This window comes from Marmota monax, unplaced genomic scaffold (assembly GCF_021218885.2).
Source record: "Marmota monax isolate L192 unplaced genomic scaffold, Marmota_monax_Labrador192_F-V1.1 WCK01_AAM20220418_F8-fsc00182, whole genome shotgun sequence".
NCBI lineage: Eukaryota > Metazoa > Chordata > Mammalia > Rodentia > Sciuridae > Marmota > Marmota monax.
In genome coordinates this window covers 543,386-557,483 of record NW_026693043.1, presented here as the reverse complement: position 1 = coordinate 557,483, position 14,098 = coordinate 543,386, and the positions used below count along the sequence as shown (strand labels likewise).

General features: G+C 46.4%; 1 non-coding gene across 1 annotated transcript; it reads right to left on the bottom strand.

Annotated features, from left to right (window-relative positions):
- Nucleotides 1-14,026: 14,026 nt before the first annotated feature.
- On the bottom strand, nt 14,027-14,098 carry Trnaa-ggc (transfer RNA alanine (anticodon GGC)). Its single transcript has one exon. It is a non-coding gene; the product is annotated as a tRNA-Ala (tRNA).

The following is a 14,098-nucleotide window of genomic DNA, read 5'->3' as shown; positions in this document are numbered from 1 at the left end:
ATCTTCATTTTGAGAGATCTCTGGCTTCTTGTCTACATCCCTACTATCTGTTTACTTTTCCATCTGCTTCTCGATCACCATGTGATAACTGTGCTGGGCCTTTGGAGGCAGGGTCTCACTAAGTTGCCCAGGCTGGTCTTGAACTTGTGATCCTCTTGCCTCATCCTCCAGAGCAGTTGGGACCACAGCATTTCAAGCACTGTACCTGGCTTCTGGAACCCTCTTTGAGGGCTATCTTAGAGAAATTAAAAATGGGCTGAGGCAGGAGGATCACAAGTTCGTGGCCAGCCTCAGCAACTAAGCCAGGCCCTAAGCAAGTTAGTGAAATTAATGAGACTCTGTCTCAAAATAAAAAATAAGGGGGGCTGGGCAGGGAGGCTGGGGATGTGACTCAGTGGTTAAGTGCCCCTGGGTTCAGTCCCTCGTTCCAAAAAAAGAAAAAAGAAAAAGAAAGAAATAGGATTTCAGTTACACACAATTTTTTGGAATCCCCAAAATGTTCATTACATAAAATAAGACATACCTTTATGGAAATATCTGTTAATTATAAAGTTTTCATTCAAACATGCTCATTTTTTCCTTGAATTATCCAGAAAATTAGGGAATGCCAAGTAGGCTTCAGGATGAGCCACATTCTTAAAATTTTCATAGGACACAGAAATTTTGATTTAAGCTGGGGGTAGGGGTGGGAATAGTTTTAAAGAGCCACCAAATATTTAATTACTTCCACTCAATCTCATCAACTCTCAACTAATTTACTGACCGGAAATAAAGCTATCACCATGTCTCTAGGTCTGCTAAACAGGCAAAGAAAAGCTGACGCTTGTTTTGCGGGGGATGTGGGGATGGGGGCGTTGAACCCAGGGCTGCTTAACCACTGAGCCACATCTCCAGCCCTTTTTATTTTTTATTTAGAGACAGGGTCTCACTGAGTTGCTTAGGGCCTTGTTAAGTTGCTGAGGCTGGCCTCCAACTCACGATCCTCCTGCCTCAGCCTCCCAAGCTGGTGGGATTACAGGTGTGTGCCGCCATGACTAGAAGCAGAATCATCTTTTGTTGAATAGCGCCTGGCTGAGGGTTGCCAACACTTTGGGGGAAAGTCTCAGGTAATGTTAACCGTGTGTTGCGCAGCTGAGACACTGACCAGCTTCTACACAGGGATCCAGTAAAACCTGAGATGTGATATTTCACCTACTAGATTGCAAATATTCTCCTGTTGTCCTCCAAAGGATCCTGTCCTCCAACAACTATTGAGGATAAAGGGATAAAGGGAATAAGAGCAATATTATCATAATAAGAGCAATATTATCATAAACTGCTGCCAGAAGAATAAATTGCAATCAACCTTTATGGAGAATGATTCGTCAGTATCATAATCCTTAAACAATCGTGTTTATACCCCTTCATTCAAAACTTCAATTCTGCCGGGTGTAGTGGCACACACCTGTAATCCCAGTGATTTGGGAGCCTAAGGCAGGAGGATCGCAAGTTCAAGGCCAGCCTCAGCAATTCAGTAAGACCCTGTCTCAAAATAAAAACTGAGAAGGGCTGGAGATATGGCTCTGCGGCAAAGTGCCCCTGGAATCAATCCCTAGTACCAAAAACAAAAACAAAAAAATAAGAAAGCTTCACTTTGGGGATAGGGATGTAGTTCAGTGATAAGAGGACTTGCTTAGATGGACGAGGTTGATCCCCAGCACCACAAAATAAACAAACTTCCAAATAAAAAGAAAAAAGACAAACATAAACTTCCCTTCTAAGGCTCAGGAGGTAGCTCAGTGGTAGAGCACTTACCTACCATGCGGGAGGCCCTGGGTTCAATCACCAGCACCACCAAGCGCGCACACACACACACACACACACTTAAATACGCCCTACTGTCCTGTATATCTAAAAACATCAAAGAAAACCTAATAATAAGTAAAATAAAAAGTTAAAATTTCACTTCTAAAATAGTATTAAAGAAAACAAAAAAATATTTAAAAAGTGTATATAAGAGGGTGTTTATTCCCAATGTTGTTTACAATAGCAAAGAAACCCAGAGAGCAATGGAAAATAAATAAGGGACTCAAATGATCAAATACTATGAAGTTATTCAAGTTGAAGGAGGGTATTTATGGTCTGGGAAAATGTCCATAATATCTTCAGTAGAAGGAAGCAGATCACAAAGGAGTATGTTTCCCAGGTTCACAGGGATAATGTGTGCATAGAAACAGGATTGCAGGGATGCAGCCAGAAATGTTGATCCGGGTATTTCTGGATAGTAGAATCAGGCCTGATTTTATCATCTTCTTTGTGCACAATTTCTTTTCCAATTTCGCAATGAGCATGCATTGCTTCTTTAATCAGGAAGATATATATTCTAACAAAACAATGCTTCTGTAGGGTCCCTTTGCTCTTCTTTTCTGAGCCACATTTGGGTCCCAAACTGCTTTGAGGATGTGAGGAGAATTGTAAACCTTCTCCCCAGAAGTACAAATACACACCCTCCCATTTTCCCATCTCTTGGGGATTTACAACCTTCCTTGTGCTGAGTGCTGAGTTAAGAATTCTTCATACATGGCCCGGGTGGCTTTTGCATCATGGATTTGACTCATTCTTTACACATGCTTCAGTGGCTCTGGGATCCCTGACCTCCCCCTCCCCTGGGCCACTCCAAGAACAGTAAGACCTGTCCTCAGTGTATCCGTGGGCCCAAGCAGGGACTTTGAACATGCCCCAGTTTAGTCTCTTAGGTTGACATCACCCGTGGAGAGGCGTGAGTGGAGAGCATAGTGTTCCTGAATGCTGTTATCAAAGCCAGGGGACGAAGAGCACGGCATTCGGGCCACTTCTGTAGTTCCATAATGAGCTAAAGCCACTTGATGCTCCCCGGGGAGCACGGGGGTGTGTAGACTCGGATGGCGTGACCCTTGAGACTTTGAAAATTAATAGCAGCCAGTCATCACTGAGAAACCTGACTCAACCCAGGAGTACAGCGAGGCGATGAGAGCCGAAAATGATGACTGGGGACAGGAAAACCACAGTCACCAGGTCACCGTGAGAGACTAGAATTCAGGGACTTGGTAGTAGAAATGGAGGATATAGAACTTCAAAGCGTAGTCCCACTGGACTCAAGCAAGGACATGGGCATTGAATATGGGCAGGAGCTGAGCTTGGGGGGAGGGTGTAGGGCACATTGGTGACAACCTGTGGCCCTTGCTCATGAATCAAAAGTCAGTGGAGGGACTGGGGTTGTGGCTCAGCGGTAAAGTGTTTGCCCAGCACGTGTGAGGCACTGGGTTCGAATCTCAGCACCACATAAAAATAAGTAAATAAAATAAAGGCCCATCAACAACTAAAAACTATTTAAAAACAAAAAAGCCAGTGGAAGGGGCATTCAAATTTGTAAATTGAAAAGTGACAAGACATCAGAGCTGGGGAGGTGGCTCAGGAGCAGAGCACTTGCCTGGCATGCGCAAGGCCCTGGGTTCCATCCCCAGAACTGAAACAAACCAAAAACCAAGAAGGGATCCGATTGGCTCAGAGAAGGGCAATAACTAGAGGTGGGGGGTCAGAGGAGGGTCAGACGGGAGGCTGCAGGCGTGATAGGCCAAGGACGGAGGACGCAGGGATGCAGCCACATCTGAGCTGTAGGATCCACAGGGAGACTATTTGGATGACTGCATTCCCCGAGACCACAAATATGTGAGGCAGAGCTCTGTGGGAGGACAGATGAGCCACTGTGGCCTTGTTAATCTCAGAAGCCCCGAGGACATCCAGTGAAAATGTCCGGTAGGCATTAGGAGCCAGAGCTGGGGAGCGACTGTGAAGGAGCCAGATGACATTGGCTGCTAAAAAGAAGCCGAGATTAGACCGCATTTATAGCTGCACAGTATTTAGACGGAGGTAATCAGCCACTATTCACACCTCATTAGTGCCATCGCAGCGGGCGGGGACTGGACATATTTTAAGACTGACGTTAGTAACCCAGCTCAGAACAGGATCAGAGGGGGCGACCCGGATGGCCGAACTGAAAATCTTGTTATAGACACTAAAAAACAAAACGACAAAAACAAAAGCCCTGGACATCAGTGTTTTCCAGAAGAGAGACTGGGGGCAGAATGATCTGTGTGTCGCAGGATATAGAAAGGGAAACCTCTACAGAGACACTGGGTGACAGTGCATATAAGATGTCAGGGCTCAGGGCGAAATCGCCACGCATGGATTTACAAAAGAAATGGTGCCAAGGTTTCAACCAGATCAAAGACAGGAAGTCAGACAGTAGGAAAGGGAAGAAAGATGAAGAGGTTTGGGGACAAAGGGGTAATAGTTGCTGGGTCTGAGACCCCTCACAAGCCCTAAAAATGCAAGACTTTGTGGAGAAAGATGTGTGTAGGGAGTCGTTAACTTTGAACCCCAAATCTAATGAGGGATCTGTCAGGGCCTGTCTTCTTAGCCCACAGCTCTACCCTGGGCCCCGAAGCAGAGCCTGAGAGAAGGACATCTTTGCAGCTAGCTTATTTGATGAAATGGTCCCAAGGAACGGGAGTGAGGGACAGGAAAGCTGACCTAAACTCATCATCACTGTAGGTAACTGGGGTTTGACATCACTGGAGGCTTTCTGAGGAGCCCTGAATGTGTCTCAGAAGTGTGTGCCTGGGCTGGGGGTGTGGCTCAGTGGTAGAGCACTTGACTAGCATGCATGACACCCTGGGTTCCCCTGGAATCAGCCTGTCACTCTGGAGTGCATCCAGAGAAAAGTTGCCTGTGTATTTCTTTGGCCTTCACAGGAGACAGACCCCTTAGGGCTATCTCAAGAGGATGCTCAAGAAGACTTCTAGGGGTGGGTGGGGAGGAGACCTCAGCACAAAAAAAGCTGGAAAACACTACCCAATCCCCAGGGGTGAGAGAGGCCAAGTCCATATCCAGGACCTCGGGAGAGGATCCCAATGGTGAGAATCTCTGAAGAGTTCATGAAAATTCATAGGAGATAGAGAACCATGTTTAGATATCTGCTCAGCCCAGAGAACCAGACCAAGAGAGGCCTGGTTTTTCCTACACTCCCTCCCTCCTCTATTCCCCCTCAGGAGCTGGGGTAGGAGGAATACCAGGTTGAGAAATAGAAAGTCAGCCATACTCACTTCCTGCTGGAGGATTCCAACAGGAAGTAGGCCCAAGCCAGGAAAGGAGAAGTTATGAAAAATATCTTGGATTGGATAGTCTAATTATAGGAGAGGGTGTGTTTGTGACTTCGAGGGCTTGTAAGGCTGCCTCTTGGGGCTGGGGGTGTGGCTCAGAGGTAGAGCACTTGCCTAGCATTGTGCAGGGCCCCGGGATCCATCCCCAGCGCCACCAAAAAACAACAACATACAAACAAAAAAGCAGAAAATTTTTCTCTTACCTAAGACTAAGCTAAACTGAAGAGCCCACAGGAGTCTTTATAGGAATGAGATTTATTTATCCAGGGTCCTTCAGAGAAACAGAACCAGTAAGGCTGTGTGTGTGTGTGAATTGCCTCAGGTGATTATAGAGGCTGACAAGTGCTAAGATCCTCAGGGTGAGTTACTAAAATGGAAACTAAGAGAGTACATGGCACAGTTCTAGTCTAAGTCCAAAGGTCGGAGACCCAGGAGAGCCAACCTCCTCCAACCACACCCAGCAATACAAATGGCAGCCGGCTAGAGACCCAGGAAGAGCCAACCTGTCAGTTTGAGTCTGAAAATAGGGGAAAAAAATACCCCAGCTCAAAGACAGGAAGAAGAAACATTTCCTCTCAGTTGGGGGATGTCACCTCTTTTCTTTCTTTTTTTTTTAGTTCCAGGGATTGAACCCAAGGGTAACAAACCACTGAGCCACATCTCTAGCCCTTTTTTATTTCTTATTTTGAGAAAGGCTCTCACTAAGTTGTTTAGGGCCTAGCTAAGTGGCTGAAACTGACTTTTCAACTTGTGATCCTCCTGCCTCAGCCTCCTGAGCTGCTGAGATTATAGACACGTGCCACCGTGCCCAGAGGATGTCAACTTTTTGATCTATTCAAGCCTTCCACCAATTGGATGAGGCTCACCCACATTTGGAAGGACAATCTGCTTAACTCAGTCTATTGAATTAAATATTAATCTTTTCCCAAAATAACCTTGAAGAAACACCCAGAATAATGTTTGGCCAAATACCAGGGCCCTCTGTGACCCAATCAAGTTGACACATAAAATTAATTATCACATCCAGGTAATGTGTACTGAATTAAATTATTTATTTATTTAGGTACTGGGAATTTAACCCAGGGGCCCTTTACCACAGAGCTACATCCCTAGTCTTTTTCATTTTTTTATTTTGAGACATTGTCTCACTAAGTCCTTAGGACCTTGCTAACTTACTGAGGCTAGCCTCAAACTTGCAATCCTCCTGCCTCAGCCTCCTGAAGCCACTGAGATTACAGATGTGCGGCAACCATACCCAGCAAGTTTTTTTTTTTTAATTTGTGTTTTCATTCATTCATTTATTTATTACAATACTAGAGATTGAACCCAGGGCACTGTACTGCTGAGCTACATTCTCCAGACCTTCTTATTTCATTTTGAGACAGGGTTTTGCCAAGTTGCCTAGGCTGGTCTCCAACTTGTGATCCTATCATTTCAGCCTTCTGAATCCCTGGAATTACAGGCATGTGCCATGTGCCTGACTATCCTGAATGGATTTTAAAGGAGATAGTAAAGTCGGATCTTCATTATGTAGCAGTCAAACACAGACAACATTCCACTTACAGTCTTAGAACTAGCTCACGCCTTCCTCCTATGGGGCCGACTGAATGGGACCCTGGGCTACCCTGTCCCCCGCCTCCACTCTTCACCTGGTCTCCTGTCATCCTCTTCCATCTTGACACCTGGTTAATGCCTTCCTGGCTCTTGGTTTGGGACTCTTGTTAGCCATGGTCTAGAATCGTCCCAGACATGATTCTCAACTGGCTGAGAGATGCAACACCCTCTAGCAGAACAGCCCGGTGATCACTGGTTTATTTTGTTTTGTTTTGTATTTGTTTGGTGCTGGGATAAAACCCCGGGTCTTATGCAGGTTCCTAACCTACTGAGCTACACCCCCAGCTGCAGCCATCAGCCAGAGCCGTCTCCAGGCTGAGTTCCCGGGGCCTAGCTTGGGTGTGACAATCCACAAGAACTAGATCCTCTTTTTTCTTTCCCTTTTCCTACTGAGCTTAGACCAAGGTGCCAAAAGGCTTCCTTTGTACACAGGAGCCTCAGCATTCGCAGATTTCACCAGTGGGTTCCTCTGCCAGGATCTTTTTGATGTCAACCACATTAGGTTGGATGAAGGAAAGGAATATTTATGAGACTTGGTCTCTGCCTCCTGGAGAAATAAACCCATAATCACTTCTCTGTTCCGAATCTGATAGCAGAGAGGGACAAACCGTGGCACATTTGCTTTCACCCAGGGAGGAGGGAAGGCGTCCATGTTGGGTAAACCTCCCCAAAGTCAATCACCGCACGGATTCTGCTGGGAGTGACTTACAGAAGGAAGGCCTTTAGTGGGAAGCTCTAAGGAGTGAGAGAAGTGGGCAGGAAAGGAGAAGCAGCCCTGGGATGTAGTCCCTAAAGTCTAGACTCAACCTGACCCTGTCCAGGGGAGCTCTGCTCTGCTTGGCCCTAGAATTTCTCCCACCCCATTTCATTCAACTTCTTAATGCTGCATTTAGGACGTTTGCATTTGTGTTCATAAGTGAGTTCAGCCAATTTCTTTCTGATCTTGCTTAGCATCTGGATAGCCATCTTAAGTGACAGCTGCCACTTTAACAAAAGTTTTGCTTTCCCACCCAAGGGCCTTTCTGAGAAAGACTCCCCACTCCCTCACACCAACCCCAACCCTAACTGCCCACATTAGGACCCATCAGGCTCTGATTCCTGAGCCTCCCCCATGAAATTCCCAGAACTCAAGCCTGTGTTGCCTCTCTCTCCTATAGAGAGATGGCCTTTATTTGTCAGCTCTGACTCTCGTGTGTGTCTCTGCCTGGTCTCTTTTCTTGCTTACCCATCTCCTGGTTTCTTGCTTTCCTTTCAGTATTTCTCTCATTTTGATATCTGGATTCTAATAGCTCCATAAAAATGAATTGGGTCGCCAGGCGTGGTGGCGCACACCTGTAACCCCAGCAGCCCGGGAGGCTGAGGCAGTAGGATCACAAGTTCAAAGCCAGCCTCAGCAAAAGCGAGGCACTAAGCAACTCAGGGAGACCCTGTCTCTAAATAAAATACAAAATAGGGCTGGGGATGGGGCTCAGTGGTTGAGTGCCCCTGAGTTCAATCCCTGATACCAAAAAATAAAGAAAGAAAGAATTGGGTAGCTTGACCTCCTTTCTATTTTCCCTTTATCTTTTCTTTTGATATTGGAAATTGAACCCAGGGGCACTTTACCACTGAGCTACAGCCACAGCCATTTTTTATCTTTGTTTATTTTTAATTTACTTGGTACTGAGGATTGAACCCAGGTGTGCTTAACCACTAAGCCACATCCCCAACCATTTTTTGTTCAAATTTTGAGACAAGTTCTCACTAAGGTAGTTAGGGCCTCCCTAAATTGCTGAAGCTGGCCTCAAACTTGCAGTCCTCCTGCCCCATCCTCCTGAGTCTCTAGGATTACAGGTGTGCACTACAGCACCCAGCCCTCCTTTCTATTTTCTATAGCGGTTTATATAAAGTAGGATATCCTATTTTTAAAAATATATTTATTTTTATTTATTTATTTTTTTAATGTGGTGCTGAGAATTGAACCTAGCACCCCATGCATGCGAGGCACGCACTCTACCACAGAAGTACAACCCGAGCCCCAGGATTTCCTATTTTTGAAGACTGAGTAAAACACATCCTTGAAATTCTGAACCTGGTTCTTTCCTCTCTCTTTCTCTCCTCCCCTCCCTCCCTCCCTTCCTTCTATGGGGGTAGGATAGGACATTGGGAGAAACATTTGACTTCTTTTTTAAAGATATTGGTCTATGCTGATATTCCATTCATTTTTCTCCTCCTCCTCCTCCTTCTTCTTCTCTGACATAGGGTCTCACTATGTTGCCCAGTCTGGTCCCCAACTCCTGGGTTCAAGCAATCCTCCTGCCTCAGCTTTCTGAGTAGCTGGGACTACAAAAGAATGTTCCCCGGGCTCAGCTCTGTATTCCATTGAGAAGATTTTCTCTTCATCTAATTTTTTTTTAATTTTTAGTTCTTGTAGTTATAGATGCACAGCATGCCTTTATTTTATTTGTTTATTTTTATGTGGTGCTGAGGATCGAACCCAGTGCCTCACATGTGCTAGGCAAGTGCTCTACCGCTGAGCCACAACCCAGGCCTCTTCATCTAATTTTCTGAATTTATTGGCATAAAGTCATTCCCAGCAATCACATGTAATTTTCCAATATCTCCCAGCACATGTCCCTCTCTGCCATGCCAACTCCTATGCAGTCCTGTGCCCCAACGCCTTCTGGATGGCTTCATAGTCACGATTCAGAATACCAACCCTGAGCTGGTCATGCTAGTGCATGCCTATGATTCCAGTGCCTTGGGAGACTGAGGCAGGAGGATCACAAGTTTGAGGCCAGCCTCAGCAACATAGGGCGATCCTAGCAACTTAGCAAGACCCTATCTCAAAATAAAAAATAAAAAGGACTAGGAATGTGGCTCAGTGGTTAAGCACCCCTGAATTCAATTCCCAGTACCAAAAGGAAAAAAAAAATTTAAAAGTAAAAGAAAAAAGAGAGTATATATAAATGTCCTGAGGAACATACACCAGAGTAAAGAGTGACCATTGCTGGATGATGGGAGCACCCAGAATATTCTATATTGTACATTTCCACATTATTTGAATGTCTGATGATGAGCATGTAATCTTGTAATAATTATAAGATAATTAGAGATGGAAAAAAACCAAACAGAGGAGGATGTCAGGTGGTGGATTAGTGTAAAAAAGCACTTGTGTTCTGGCTGAGCCACCTCGGGGGAGGGTTTCCTTCCTTCCAGGATGGATCTGTTTTCCCTTAAATCCCTGGGGGTGACTGAAGGTGGGGGGAGCAATGGAAAAGTTAGGGCTCCAGAGAAGCCCAGTCTCAGGAACCTCTGGTAATTTTCTCCTTGAGCAAAGGGAACTTGGGGCTGGCCCTCATCAGAGCACCTTGCACCCCACGCCCCAGCCAGCCACCACGCATGCACCTGCAGCCTGGCCCAGCCCTGACCCAGGGCTCCAAGGTGGCCAAATGCACAGCAACTAGAACACACACAAGCCCTGAGATGCGGGTGCCTACCTGGACAGCCCAGAGGCCCCGCACCCACTGGGGTCAAGGCCTACATTTTCTGGACATTTCACCTTGTGGGACCAGGTAGTGCAGTCCAGGGAGCTAGGAGGGAACTGGCACATGAAATGGTTTCTCCGCCTTGCTCCCAGGTTGCCAGGGTAAAATTCATGAACACGCTTGATGGCTTCATTACTGATGAATGAGCTCCAGCTATGCCTGACCATCCCTGGAGCCGACCCAGGCGGCTCCCTGCTCCTCCTAACAGCACATTCAAAGCTGGGTAGTTCTCCCCCAGGCCAGGCTCCTACACAGCAGTCCGTTGAAGCTGCCTCCTCCCCTGAGCTGGCCTGGCCTTCCTCTTTCAGGCCTTGCCGCAGTCTGGCTGGGCACAATTCACAAGCCACTTGTCAAGCAGAAACGAACTTTGTTTTTAGAACACACACACCACACCACACAGCTCTTCAGGAATTCCCTCAGAGCCCAACTGCCACCACCAGCTTCCCACAAGCCTCTCAACCCCCCCCCCACTCCTCCCGCTCTTGAGGCCGATTGGCTGGGTCGCGTGGGCGGAGCCAAAAGAGTCCCCCAATGAGCAGCTCCGTGGTCTGAAAGGGCGGGGAAACAGCCCAATGAGCATCACTGCAGAGGAGCCAATCAGCTGGCAGCTGGAAGTTTGCTGGGGCCACGGTGAGCCAATCAGCTGGAAGTTTGCTGGGGCCCCTTCGGCTGTGGCTCTCAACAAGGTCTCTTGGCCCAGATGTGTTTCCATGCAAGTATTAGGTCTTTTGTGAGGCAGACTGGCTGAGGCGCCACATACCTTCCAAGGCTGGCCTGGCACTGGGTCTTTGAACCCCTCATCCTGGTCCTTTGCCTCTGAGGCCTCGATTTCCCTAGACCATCTAGCCTTTCTCTTTCTCCCTCAGCAGAGTTCCTGTCTGCAGGCTATAAATGGGATCCATATCCAGGCCTTGGAAAACCAAACTCAAATCAGGTCCTGGCATAGCCAACCCCATGGCTCTGTGCCCTAGCCAAGGCAGAACTTCATGGCAGAAGGGCACGGAGGAGGAAAGCAGCTCAGAATGGGACAAAGAGGAAGCAGAGTGACTCTGCTCACCAGATAAAAATATACACCCCAAAGGCACACCTACAGTGACCCACCGACTGCAGCCACAGCTCACCTGCCTTCAGGTAGCACCCAGTTAATCCACTCAAGCACTGATCAGGTTAAGGCTCTCAAACCCAATCATTGCACCCATGAATTCTCCTCATTGTTTCACACATGTGGGGACACTTCCTGTCTAAACCATAACACACACCATGCTATCCCCCGCCTTTTTTTTTTTTTTTTTTTTTTTTTTGGTATCAGGGATTGAACCCAGAGGTGCTTAACCACTGAGCCACATCCCCAGCCCTTTCTTTCTTTATAAATTTATTTTGTGGTGCTGGGGATTGAACCTAGGGCCTTGTGCATGTGAGACCCTTTTTTTATTTTGAGACAGGGTGTCAGTAAGTTGCTGAGGCTGGTCTCCAACTTGGGATCTTCCTGCCTCAGCCTCCCAAGTTGCTGGCATCACTGTGGTCAGCTTCAACGTGTTTTCTGAGGTTCATACTTGTCCTTGTATGTGGACGTACCACAATTTGCTTATCAGTTCATCTATTGATGGTTATTTGTGCTAGTTCCCTTTTCATTTTTCAGTTATGATGAATAAAACTGCTATGAATATTTGTGTACAAATCTTTGTGAGAACATCTGTTTTAACTTCTTATGGGGTAAATATCTAAGAGTAGAAATGGTTGATTCATATACATTCCTTATAAATTCTATGTTTAAATTTATAAGGAAATGCCACACCATTACCTTGCCTGGCTAAGATATAATTTACATACCATACGGTCTGCGCATTTAAAGTATATCATTCAATCCAGGTGTGATGGCTCACGCCTATAGTCCCAGCAGCTCAGGAGGCTGAGGCAGGAGGATCGTGAGTTCAAAGCCAGCCTCAGCAACTCAGCAAGACCCTGTCTCTAAATAAAATATAAAAAAGAGCTGGATATGGGGCTCAGTGGTTAAGGGCCCCTAGGTTCAATCCCAGGTACCAAAAATATAAATAAATAAATATATAAATAAAATGGCTCATTCAAGCCAGGTGCAGTGGTCACTGAAATCCCAGCCACTTGAGAAGCTGAGGCAAGAGGATCACAAGTTTGAGGCCCACCTTAGCCACTTGTGAGACCCTGTCTCAAAATAAAATAATTAAAAGGGGAGGGGATATAGGTCTGTGGTAGAAGACCCCTAGGTTCAATTCCCAGAACCTAAATAAACAAATAAACTGTATCATTCAATGTGGGGCGTGGCTTAGCACATGTAGTGCCCTGGATTTAAACTCCAGCACTGCAAAAAAAAAAAAAAGTAAATAAATTAACAAACATAAATAAAGTGCACCATTCGGTGGTTTTTGGTATTCACAGATATGTGTAATCGTTATCACTTTGGTTTCTTTACATATCATAAATTCGTTGAAAATTGGGCACTTCAAATAATATCCTGTGGAACTCTCAAGAGCAATTTGTCTGCCCTGCTCCTTTTATTCTTGTCTCTTTCTTTCTGAATCAGTTCTTTAAAGTGTTGTTCTGTGTCATGCATGGCCAGCGCAGTGTCTGCTGGGTTTGCTTAGGTGCTCAGTTAATGAGTGGAGTGAGATTTCCTTAAATGTCTAGAAACAATCTTCTCGAAGTTTCTGCGGCTCTTTGCTGTGGTGTTCCTGGGTCGGCCCTCCAGCTCAGCTAGCTCTGCTACCTCTGCCTTAGCCTCTGCTTCCTGCCTCCTCGGAGCCGCAAGGCCAGCCAGAGAGAGGGCTGAGGGCCTTCTCAGCCCTACAGAAGAAGCTGACCTTCTAAATCTCCAGGAATATGTCAGAGGTTTTCAAAAGCCCCTATAACCCTCCCCTTCACAAGCTTTCCCTCTTCCTATTGTCCCTGTCTCTGTTGGCAATATTTCTAGTTGAATTGGAACTTTGTAGGTTCCAGAAAACAGCTACTCTTCAGGGAGGTCAGCTGGAAGTCAATCATGGAGAAGGGCCTCAGGGCCTAGTTAGGTAGAGAGAGTCAGAGAGGTGGTTCTAGCTGAGACCTCTCCATGGTGGCTTTCCTGGGACCGCCTCCGCTCCTGGGCAGCCTGTCCCCTTCTCTCCCTGATGACTGTGTCCGCCGCTTATTCATTCATCCTTTCTACTCTCTTATAACCTCTGATTACCCGTGGCATCTCATTATGACATCTTAACTCCTGCCCCAAGGTTAACTCATGAGTACCCGGTGTGTCCTAGTTTCATTACCAACTTAGAGAAAACCTTGTCCAGCTGCAGGTAAGGTGGAGACAGATGTTCTATAAAAAACACCTTCCAGAGGCTGTGGGTGACACAACTTCACTCAGGAGGTGCTGAGGATTGGCACTTTTCGTTTTGTTTGGTACCAGGAATTGAACTCAAGGACACTGAGTTACGTCCCCAGCCCTTTATTGTACTTTATTTAGAGACAGGGTCTCACTGAGTTGCTTAGGGCCTCACTTTTGTTGAAGCTGGCTTTGAACTCGAGATCCTCCTGCCTCAGCCTCCTGAGCCGTTGGGATTACAGGCGTGCGTCAGCAGTGTTAGACTGAGTTTAACTCTGGCTTCAAGCTGCCTCTGTAAGTGTGGTCTTTCTCTGTCCACAGTGAACTACAGCCTACCTTCATGTGTAAAAAGACTGTAGCCTATTCTTTTTCTTTGGTGATGCTGGGGATGGAACCCAGGATCCCATGCATGCCAGGCAGGTGCTCTTCCACTGAGCTACACCCCC